This window comes from Siphateles boraxobius, unplaced genomic scaffold, assembly GCF_051911475.1.
Source record: "Siphateles boraxobius isolate OS27281-9 unplaced genomic scaffold, OSU_SipBor_1 54, whole genome shotgun sequence".
Lineage (NCBI taxonomy): Eukaryota > Metazoa > Chordata > Actinopteri > Cypriniformes > Leuciscidae > Siphateles > Siphateles boraxobius.
The window spans coordinates 4,033,499-4,045,807 of record NW_027509180.1 but is presented as its reverse complement, the minus strand read 5'-3'; the positions used below and the strand labels follow the sequence as shown (position 1 = coordinate 4,045,807).

Genomic DNA, 12,309 nt, shown 5'->3' with positions numbered 1-12,309 from the left:
TCACTTTGGATAAAAGCGTCAGCTAAATGAATAAATGTAACATATAGTTAAGGCTGCCGTTATTCATGCGTGAATCCATCATGACTCCAGTCTTAGTTCCGGATAACACTTCAGTGGTTCATGATTAGTTCAGGCTTTTAATCAGAGGTGTAAAGTCCAGGGGTCAGAAAGTAAAAGTCCTGCCATATGTTTATTCACACACTCATTAGTTCTCCTGGCTGAAAAACTGATAATTAGTAGAGCTGCACGATATTACAGAAAAATGCGATAGCTCATTATATGTACATAGAAAAATACAGTCAGTTAATCATGAATTAATTTATGGCATAACATATCGCCGGCTTTGAGTCGTCTCTTCACAGGCGTCGAGTCGTCTCTTCACAGGCGTTGGGGCATCTGAAGTCTCCGTGAGTGGCTGGATACAAACTGGAGCTGACGAACGCTATTTACCTCGGGACTAGCGTCCCGAGATAACAGCAGAAAGGCAGATGGGAAATAATTAGCATAGCTGATGTTCATAATGTTAATGCATTCGAACTGATTCAGCAGTAGTATTAAAGGTTAAGCATTAAGTGAATGCTTGGTTAAAGAGATGCGTCTTTAATCTAGTTTTAAACTGGGACAGCGATAATATAAAATAATATGTATTAATATAATATAAAATAATATGTATGTATAATCTTAACAAAACTACAAAAGTTTTTCAGCCAAGAGCAGTGAGTGATTTTCCCTTTGTCTTTTGTGCATGACCTCAGTAATTGCAAGCTGTTGGGATATACATATCGCGATATATACATTTGCGATATTTGATAATTTCGATATATTGTGCAGCCTTACTAATTACTATAAATACTCCTGGCTGGAAAACTGTGCCAATTAGTAGGGCTGCATGATATTGCAGAAAAATTGCCACTGACAAATACGTATATATGTATGCACAATATATATATATATATATATGCTGTGCGTTAAACGCGTTATTAACGGCGTTAACGCAAACACATTTTAACGGCGTCAATTTTTTTATCGCGAGATTAACGCTCTTTTTGGCCCAGCAAACTTGTATTTTTTTGCAACAACTAGTAACGTTAGAAAAACTACAGCATCACACCGGATAGCTAGACCGGAAACAAAACAACAGGCACGCCGCACGTACTTGTTTGGGCTTGCGCGCCAGCCAAAGAGTAGTAGGCTAACGTTATGTTTTGAGTGGATGGCGCGAGCGCGATACGCCGACCTAGAGACTTGCACTCTCAACGCAATAGAGTGCGGCGCGGGACTAGATTTGATGGCCGAGTGCGAGGGCGGGCTCGAGCGGTAATGCACTCACTCTGTGTGCGGATACGGGAGCATAAAACGATTCGCGGGACTCCCGCAAACTAGAAATATCTATGAATAAAACATAAAAACTAATACATTTTTATTCATATGTTGCAGAAAAGCAAGAAGAACAACTAAAACAAAATAGAAACGATTTACAGGCCAGAGTTTCTTTTTATAACATGTTTGCAGCGTTGAGGGATGTAGCCAATCACAGACATATGTGTTGATTTCTTGAATGCAATGGCCAATCAGAAGCATTTAAAATAGACTCCCCTCACTGCTCAAAGCAGACTTTTTGTTCAGTGCTGAATTCTGTATGCTGGCAAATCCTCAAATTATAACAAACAAAGTGTATATATTATGAAAGATGCATTGTGCAGTCAGCTTCATTGATAATAACAGATGTGTGAGATTGCGATGAACTGATGTCAGCTTTTTAGGAATTATAAAGGGAGCGCACTTTGCTCGCATTCAGTCATGCCAAACCATGCACTCAGTAGCCTGCTTGCTTTTATGTTATAACAGTGGTTTGTGTGTTAATGCTTTAATAACAAATAATTTATCAGGAGCATTTATGCTGATGTGTATGGTGGCGACACGTAGGCGAAAGTATTTGGAGGTAGCCTACAAAAAAAGAGTCTATTTACGGGCGGGAGCGGGACTAAAATGTTGCGGGCGGGAGAAAGTAACATAGATAGTAGTTGAGAACGTCAGTTATAACGACCCACCCACGTATTAAAAAAATGGACGGGTTTAAATCGGGCTCGGGCTCATAATTACAGTTTATGTGTCGGGCCGGGCCGGGCTCGGACACATTGCGCACGGGCTCGGGTCGGGCTTGATTTTCTAAGCTCTACAATGGATGACTTCAGACAGAAACACATGGATACCACAGCTAAGAACGAACTTACTGCTGATCCACTTTTCCATGTTGATAAGAGCATTAAAATTAGAAAAAATAATGAGACAAATAGAAATCAAGGGACATTTAGAATAGATAAAAATGTGCGATTAATCGCGAGTTAACTATGGCATTAATGTGATTAATCGGGATTAAATATTTTAATCGTTTGACAGCACTAATATATATATATATATACATATATATATATATATATATATATATATACTACATATCAACTACTGCCAAAGTGAGCTTTTAGTAAAAGTGTAATATTAATCTTTTAAATTGTGTCATGTAGCTTTATGTTACTTTTTGCTTGATGAGCTTTTCTATTCCATAATCTCATTTGTTAAAAGAATTCACATAAGGTACCAAGAATTTTTTTACTTTTTTTTTTTTTTACTTTAGATAATAGGTGGATCTTGATACTATGTACAAACTCAACCACCTGCGTCCTGAAACTGCAGCCACCGCTATATCATCCAGTTCAGTAGGTGGCGCTGTCACATAATTAGTGCCGCAGTGCTAATTAGTAGGGCTGCACGATATTGCAGAAAAATTGCCACTGATACTAAAATACTGAGGAGGACTTTTACTTTCTGAACCTGGACTTTACACCTCTGCTTTTAATTATCAGTAGTTCATGTTGAATTAAGTGTTAATTCCGGTATTAGTACATGATTATTCATATACCCTTATTGTAAAGCGTTACCGGAAAAAAACTGTATGATTTGAATCTTCTGCTTGTTATGCTGGTATGGTTTAATTTATTAATAAATATCATAATGATCACTGAGATATACTGTGTTTCAGGTATCAGTGGAAAGAATTATGATGACGTGTTCATCAGTTCTGGTGTAAATGTGCGTCTGTCCTGTAATAATGCTCTTTCTGACTGCAAATCAACTACATGGTTCTACAACAGATTCAGACATTCAGCAACAGTTGAACTGATTACTGGAGGGATAAAGAATAAATACACAGAGAGACATGAGAGACTGAGTCTGGAGTCTGACTGCTCTCTGAACATCAAGAACGTCACAGGAGAAGATTATGGATCTTACAGCTGCAGACAATATGTGAATAACACACAACAAGGAACTGATGCACTTGTTTCTCTGCATGTTCTTCATGGTAAGTTTATGATTATGTGGTCAATTTACTGTACAATTCTTCCTTTAAACTCAGATGATGATTGAAGAGTCTGTGATTTGTGTCTTGTGTTCAGTTTCAGTGTCTCCATCATCATCATCATCATCATCATCATCATCTTCATCCTCACAGACTGAGATCAGTCCAGGCCGCTCTGTGACTCTCTCCTGTCAGTTGTATTTATATACTGGATTCTCCTGTGATTATTGGGTCAATTCTGAGAGATTTGCGCTGTTATGGGTGAATCAGGCTGGTGTTGATCTGAAGACAGACTCCAGATATCAGATATCATCATCATCAATCTGACTACAACACTCCTGAATGAAGATGACAACAGAGAGTGGAGATGTCAGCTTACTAGCAGAAATCAACTCAAGACCTCAGTCACATACACTGTCAAGTATTCAGGTGAGAAAACACTCTTTTCTAACAGATTTGTGAAAACTTTCACAGACTGGATCTACTCTTTCTGATGACTTCATACGTTTGGCAATTGTATATTAGTTACACGGAATATTAGTGGTCAGTCATAAACTGCATAATAATCCTTATAATTCCCAAAATATTTCATTCATGATAAATTGCATGAATCATAAGAGTCTATTAAAGCCTAGTATGACCCATGTAGGAGTTCAGTTATAGGAATTATAAGGCTTAAAAATGTCATTCAGAAGAAATCAAGTCCAACTACAGCAGCAGCTGATCACCATTATGGTAACATCAAATTAAAATAAAATGACATCTAAATCTCTGTCACCTTTTAATAAGAACTTCTGTAGACGTCTGACAGAAATAAAGTCAGTCTGGTTAGTAATAAGTGAAGCTGGTAATGCTGTTTGTGGAGATGTTTAATCCTCCTCTGCTGAGATCTTTTGCTAAGATTTAATGTCTTTTATCTAGATTTCATCTTTTTTTCTGTTCTTCTTGTTCCTATTTCCTGCAGTGATTCTGATTGTTAACAGCAGGTGTTTATCAGGGTCTCAATTAACTTAGAAAATTAACTGAATTATTCACTCAGTCAAGTGGACTATATTAGTGAACTAATGTAGGGAATAGTGAATGAGGGTATAGGATATGATTTTGAACACAGCCTCTGAGTGTCGACTTTGAGCGCTGTTAATTCACAGTATATTCCTGTAGGCTACTTTCTCGAAAACGACAAATATCACCCCAAATGCATTTTTTCTACGGTATATTGCTGTTTTAATGGAAAACAGCATGAAACTGTAATATTTGGCTGTTTTTTTTACAGCCATTTTTTACAGTGTTGTCTACAATTCTCAAATCTCATGTAGATTCTTTGTAGATATTAGTTTGCTTACATTTTTGAAATCTAGTAATTTCTGTAAACTTGGCAATAGAGCATGAGAAAATAATAATAATGTTGCCCTAACTTGATAAAATCGGAGCGGCAGTGGCTCAGTGGGTCATGTAGGTTGTTTACAAACCGGAAGGTTGGTTGTTCAATCCCCGGTTCCACCTGACCAAGTGTCGAGGTGTCCATGAGCAAGACACCTAACCCCAGCTGCTCCCGACGAGCTGGATGGTGCCTTGCAGGGCTGACACCGCCATCCGTGAATGAATGGGTGAATGCGAAGCAATGTGTAAAGTGCTTTGGTGACCATGGGTCTGTTTAAAGCACTATATAAATGCAGTCCATTTACCAACATAAGTTCAACCAACATCTTTTTTTTAGTTCTCTTAAGTAATGTTTTCCAGTCCACATTACTTGATACAGGAAGTTGAGTCAACAGACTGCATGTTGCATCAATTCGTGTTTTGAAGTGTAATAAACTTGACACTATAAGTTGACTCAAATTAACTCAGTCAAAGCAAAAATATGACTTGACTTAGTTAAGTTGAGTCAACTAATCTTTTTTTACAGTGTACGCACATGTTGCAGTGCTACACCTTCCGGGTTCAGTCGCAACCTCTTCTAGTGACTTCCTCCTGTGACCAATCATTTAATTGCACTATTTAGGCTATAACAAATTGTTAAAACAATTACATGTTAGTATGTCATCCCAGCCCCAGAACTGAGCGTCACACTGATACGGAGCTGCTCTACACTATAGCAGTTTGTCAAATAAATGCCTTGACATTGTGTAATCATATTTCTATTTCCATCTTGTTTTTAATAGTTGTAACATCAACTACAGCAACAGCACTGACTCCAGACACCACAGCAAACTCTCTGACTCCAGGTTTGTATGACCGAACTACAGCAGCAGCTCCTACACACGCTTCATGATCACATGATCACTGTCACACACATCAGTCTCACTGGTTTGATCCCACCACAGTAAAATCAGCCTGAATTATAATTAATAATTCTGTAATTTAAGTATTAAAACCTCAAAGGATATTATATTCATGCATTCAAATATGATATTTTTATATTTCTATCTTGTTTTTAATAGTTGTAACATCAACTACAGCAACAGCACTGACTCCAGACACCACAGCAATCTCTCTGACTCCAGGTGTGTATGAACATCATCCTCATTTGACCGACTCATGGAGTTTTCTAGAATCAGTTTCTGAATCCTCTCTGGAGTTGTTTTCGAACAGCTGATCACAAATTTTTATCTGTCATTAAATGTGTTTAGTTTGTAATCTACATCACTTTCTAATTCCATTCTCTTGTACATCACCTAATGATTGTCTATCTGACGGACCCCCGCGTCGAAAAACACATCAATGTCAACCTTTTTCGTTGAAACTTGACGCCAGGGGTCCTTGTCCATGCGTCAGACATTTGACGAGTAGGGAGTGAGACTATGTTGTAAAAACACAATATTATTTCTCCTCATTGTGACGGACATAATCCAGGATAAACTTTAAATCATCTATGATTTTACAATCTTTACAGATTTGATGGAAGATAATTCTAATATAATTCCCGTAGCTCAAACAGTAGCGTGGCGATGTATCCTGTACAGAACCTCCATTTTAAATTGAAATTCATAGAACCTCCATCAGGAAATTGATTGGATCATTGTCATTTGCTAATTAATGTGAGTGGCAGGTAGCTGGAAGGGATGGAGGGTGAGAAGTTAATGTTTTTCGGTAAAGATTACAAGGGCACATAAATGTGTTCATGGACAATTTATTTATAATAAACACTGCAATATTCCATTAACAAAATTAAAACGGTCAGTTTTAATTTCATGGGGACTGTAATCATGCTGACAATGTTGGTGGAAACTGAGACCTGGAAATTATTCAACAATGAAATCATTCGCAAGTGATAAACTTGACAAGCTCAAGCATGCACATTTTTGTTCACCGAAAAAATATTTGACACCTGTGGGCAGGAATGCATGCATCAGTAGTTTGGAATGACAGCTTTGTAATTCTGTCAACTATCGTCATTGGTAGTTTGTCAATTGCATTGACGGAATAGTCAGAAACAGAAATGTGCTCTTCTGAGTTCAGTTTAACTGAATTCTTTAAGACTTTTGTGTTTAATTTTAACACAAAACCATCTATTAGTTAAGCAAACAGCACAAATCTCAAACATTGTTCATTACCAAAATTTCTTCCAACTCACCCACCGACATAGTCAACAAAAACAAAAAAATGCAACGTGGATGTAATGTTTTTCAGGTGAACCTGTGGAAAATATTGTTCTATCACTTCTTTTTAATTATAAACATTTCCTGGATTTTTAAAGTGAAGGAGAGTGACAAAATAGAGAAAGACTTGTGAAATTGGGGAGAAACAGGGATTTGGCTTTAGTTTTTCTCCACTGTAATAAACATATTTTCAGTGTAGGAAGAACAGTGTGCTATAAAACGGAATAGGTGGTCTAAGACTACAACAGATGCACACTGTAAGGGTTCTTCCATAAAATTTTCAGGAGACATTCATATGGAGTCAACAAAGTGTCGGTTTATTGACTGTAACACTTAAGTGCTGACACACATTGTGCAAACAAAGAAGGGGGGGGAAAAAACACCGACTAATAAATGGGACATCAGCACATTACTGAGTTCTGGGTCTCAGATGTTTCTCAGGGATCCCTCACCAGAACTAACTCAGCCACAGAAAATGAAGCCTTTTTAACAAACCAGACCAATAGTTGGGGGCCTTAAGCACATAAATAGATCATTTCGCGCAAATTCATCTAAAAGCGCCATATTTGGCACAGATGTAGCTCAGATCATACCGAAATGATTTAGCTAGGGCGCCGGAGCCAGCGACCCTCGGGACCAAGATGGCGGCCAAATCCAATATGGCCGCTGCCTGAAAAGGTTTCCGGCTATAACTTTTGAACCACATGAGTTACAAATATAAACTGGATATGTTTTTTCAGCTTAACTGATCATGGGAAACACATAGGAATGTTTATATTTATGACCCAGTATATCTGGACCCCTTGATCCTCCAATTCCAATATGGCCGATGTCCAAAAAAGCAGTTTGGGCTGTTGTATGGGGTCTACAATCCCGTAATGTAAAAAGTACATTAAAATATATTATGTTCATGCATTCAAATATGATATATACAGCTAGTGTTACTCACTTTAATAGTTGTAACATCAACTACAGCAACCTCTTCTAGTGACTTCCTCCTGTGACCAATCATTTAATTGCACTATTTAGGCTATAACAAATTGTTAAAACAATTACATGTTAGTATGTCATCCCAGCCCCAGAACTGAGCGTCACACTGATACGGAGCTGCTCTACACTATAGCAGTTTGTCAAATAAATGCCTTGACATTGTGTAATCATATTTCTATTTCCATCTTGTTTTTAATAGTTGTAACTTCAACTACAGCAACAGCACTGACTCCAGACACCACAGCAAACTCTCTGAATCCAGGTGTGTATGAACGAACTACAGCAGCAGCTCCTACACACGCTTCATGATCACATGATCACTGTCACACACATCAGTCTCACTGGTTTGATCCCACCACAGTAAAATCAGCCTGAATTATAATTAATAATTCTGTAATTTAAGTATTAAAACCTCAAAGGATATTATATTCATGCATTCAAATATGATATTTTTATATTTCTATCTTGTTTTTAATAGTTGTAACATCAACTACAGCAACAGCACTGACTCCAGACACCACAGCAATCTCTCTGACTCCAGGTGTGTATGAACATCATCCTCATTTGACCGACTCATGGAGTTTTCTAGAATCAGTTTCTGAATCCTCTCTGGAGTTGTTTTCGAACAGCTGATCACAAATTTTTATCTGTCATTAAATGTGTTTAGTTTGTAATCTACATCACTTTCTAATTCCATTCTCTTGTACATCACCTAATGATTGTCTATCTGACGGACCCCCGTGTCGAAAAACACATCAATGTCAACCTTTTTCGTTGAAACTTGACGCCAGGGGTCCTTGTCCATGCGTCAGACATTTGACGAGTAGGGAGTGAGACTATGTTGTAAAAACACAATATTATTTCTCCTCATTGTGACGGACATAATCCAGGATAAACTTTAAATCATCTATGATTTTACAATCTTTACAGATTTGATGGAAGATAATTCTAATATAATTCCCGTAGCTCAAACAGTAGCGTGGCGATGTATCCTGGACAGAACCTCCATTTTAAATTGAAATTCATAGAACCTCCATCAGGAATTGATTGGATCATTGTCATTTGCTAATTAATGTGAGTGGCAGGTAGCTGGAAGGGATGGAGGGTGAGAAGTTAATGTTTTTCGGTAAAGATTACAAGGGCACATAAATGTGTTCATGGACAATTTATTTATAATAAACACTGCAATATTCCATTAACAAAATTAAAACGGTCAGTTTTAATTTCATGGGGACTGTAATCATGCTGACAATGTTGGTGGAAACTGAGACCTGGAAATTATTCAACAATGAAATCATTCGCAAGTGATAAACTTGACAAGCTCAAGCATGCACATTTTTGTTCACCGAAAAAATATTTGACACCTGTGGGCAGGAATGCATGCATCAGTAGTTTGGAATGACAGCTTTGTAATTCTGTCAACTATCGTCATTGGTAGTTTGTCAATTGCATTGACGGAATAGTCAGAAACAGAAATGTGCTCTTCTGAGTTCAGTTTAACTGAATTCTTTAAGACTTTTGTGTTTAATTTTAACACAAAACCATCTATTAGTTAAGCAAACAGCACAAATCTCAAACATTGTTCATTACCAAAATTTCTTCCAACTCACCCACCGACTTAGTCAACAAAAACAAAAAAATGCAACGTGGATGTAATGTTTTTCAGGTGAACCTGTGGAAAATATTGTTCTATCACTTCTTTTTAATTATAAACATTTCCTGGATTTTTAAAGTGAAGGAGAGTGACAAAATAGAGAAAGACTTGTGAAATTGGGGGGAAACAGGGATTTGGCTTTAGTTTTTCTCCACTGTAATAAACATATTTTCAGTGTAGGAAGAACAGTATGCTATGAAACGGAATAGGTGGTCTAAGACTACAACATATGCACACTGAAAGGGTTCTTCCATAAAATTTTCAGGAGACATTCATGGAGTCAACAAAGTGTCGGTTTATTGACTGTAACACTTGTGCTGACACACATTGTGCAAACAAAGAAAGGGGGGGGGGGGGGGGAAACACCGACTAATAAATGGGACATCAGCACATTACTGAGTTCTGGGTCTCAGATGTTTCTCAGGGATCCCTCACCAGAACTAACTCAGCCACAGAAAATGAAGCCTTTTTAACAAACCAGACCAGTAGTTGGGGGCCTTAAGCACATAAATAGGTCATTTCGCGCAAATTCATCTAAAAGCGCCATATTTGGCACAGATGTAGCTCAGATCATACCGAAATGATTTAGCTAGGGCGCCGGAGCCAGCGACCCTCGGGACCAAGATGGCGGCCAAATCCAATATGGCCGCTGCCTGAAAAGGTTTCCGGCTATAACTTTTGAACCACATGAGTTACAAATATAAACTGGATATGTTTTTTCAGCTTAATTGATCATGGGAAACACATAGGAATGTTTATATTTATGACCCAGTATATCTGGACCCCTTGATCCTCCAATTCCAATATGGCCGATGTCCAAAAAAGCAGTTTGGGCTGTTGTATGGGGTCTACAATCCCGTAATGTAAAAAGTACATTAAAATATATTATGTTCATGCATTCAAATATGATATATACAGCTAGTGTTACTCACTTTAATAGTTGTAACATCAACTACAGCAACCTCTTCTAGTGACTTCCTCCTGTGACCAATCATTTAATTGCACTATTTAGGCTATAACAAATTGTTAAAACAATTACATGTTAGTATGTCATCCCAGCCCCAGAACTGAGCGTCACACTGATACGGAGCTGCTCTACACTATAGCAGTTTGTCAAATAAATGCCTTGACATTGTGTAATCATATTTCTATTTCCATCTTGTTTTTAATAGTTGTAACATCAACTACAGCAACAGCACTGACTCCAGACACCACAGCAATCTCTCTGAATCCAGGTGTGTATGAACGAACTACAGCAGCAGCTCCTACACACGCTTCATGATCACATGACCACCCCCCCCCCCCCAAAAATAAATAAATAAATAAATAAATAAATAAATCAAAAAATTAACTAGAAATAGTCATATTTTATTTTAACAACATAAAATAAAGAGAAAATTATATTTCTCAATTGCAACAAATCCTTCATTACATCCAACATTGCCAAAAGACAATGGACACAATTCTGCACAAACTATGACAGTGTAAGTTATCAGAACTTAAAATGTACAAATAAAATATAGAATAAATATTCTATAGCACAAATATTATCACACAAATGTGATAACACACAAAAGAGAATGTAATTATTACACTATTGCACTAAGAACAGAACATTGGCTGTCATCATGAGGCCATTATAACTGTGTCATGAATATTTTTCTTGACCTCAACTACAGAGGTACAAATTGAATTTGTCATTAAAATGTCATTGTAGCTACCGCTGTAGTTGAGGTCAAGAAAAGTATACATGACTTGAAACTACCTACAGATTGGACAATTCCATTGGCTAATTACAGGGCCTAACGTTAACCCAACTGATGGAAATAAATAATAACTGAACTTTAACAGTTTTTTTGCAAACCACAATATTATGGTGAAATTAGATGTCGTGTTTGTTGACTTAAAACCTAATTATTGTTGTATAAGCATAACAAGCATCATAGCAAAAAGGCTAAGAAACGTAAGAGATGAGTTACCCACAATTAACATTAGCCCTTCATTCATGGCATGGATACCATAATCATATCACAGAGAGAACAGTTGCATACCTTTATCTTTTGCTCGTTTCACCTCTTCTTCTTTTCTTTTTTTTCTAAATTGTGCACACCTGATGGGTTTGACCTTTTCCTGTCCATCTCTGTTTATTTGGCACTCCACAATCAAGAGACCCCCCCCCCCACCCCCACCCCCCCCCCCCCCCCCCACCCCCGCCCCCAACACTGTCACTCACATCACGAGTCACGGCCAGAAGTCAAGAATAAACCAATTCACCTTGGTGAGGTGACCCACATAATTGTTTTGTATTACTTATTTTTATTAGCCATTTCACACAATTCAGAAAAACAAAAATTTGCAGGAACTATAGGCCTGTATTTATAATATTATGAATGAAATGAAAAATACGCGCTGCTAACGCGTGCAGTGTGAAACCGGCGTCACACACGGCACCTTCTCAGCAAGCACGGGCGCCAATTTGGCAATTCCCCACACAGTGAAATGATAGATAATAGAAAACCGCTTCGCGGCGCAGAGGATTTTTTTATTTTAACTGCTCGTGCCGCCCCCCATGTTACATGAAAAAATGCCGCCCCGGGCGACTGCCCGGTTCCCCCATGCCTAAAAACGCCACTGGTCACACACATCAACCTCGAAGGATTCCTCAATATTTTTGCATTTGAATGTTTTCACACAGGAAACGTTATATG

General features: G+C 37.8%; 5 protein-coding genes and 1 pseudogene across 12 annotated transcripts in view; 3 read left to right on the top strand and 3 right to left on the bottom strand.

Moving 5' to 3' along the window:
- Window positions 1-8,580, top strand: part of LOC143714376 (uncharacterized) — a 30,389-nt pseudogene extending 21,809 nt beyond the window's left edge.
- Window positions 1-12,309, bottom strand: part of LOC143714418 (uncharacterized) — a 703,153-nt gene that overhangs the window by 40,124 nt on the left and 650,720 nt on the right. The window lies entirely within an intron of this gene.
- The window catches only part of LOC143714414 (uncharacterized), a 1,189,624-nt gene that overhangs the window by 591,202 nt on the left and 586,113 nt on the right, over window positions 1-12,309 (top strand). The window lies entirely within an intron of this gene.
- Window positions 1-12,309, bottom strand: part of LOC143714417 (uncharacterized) — a 438,587-nt gene that overhangs the window by 40,177 nt on the left and 386,101 nt on the right. The window lies entirely within an intron of this gene.
- LOC143714434 (uncharacterized) overlaps window positions 1-12,309 on the bottom strand; it is a 429,922-nt gene that overhangs the window by 65,125 nt on the left and 352,488 nt on the right. The gene's annotated exons all lie outside the window — the stretch shown is intronic.
- LOC143714442 (uncharacterized) overlaps window positions 1-12,309 on the top strand; it is a 340,300-nt gene that overhangs the window by 61,645 nt on the left and 266,346 nt on the right. The window lies entirely within an intron of this gene.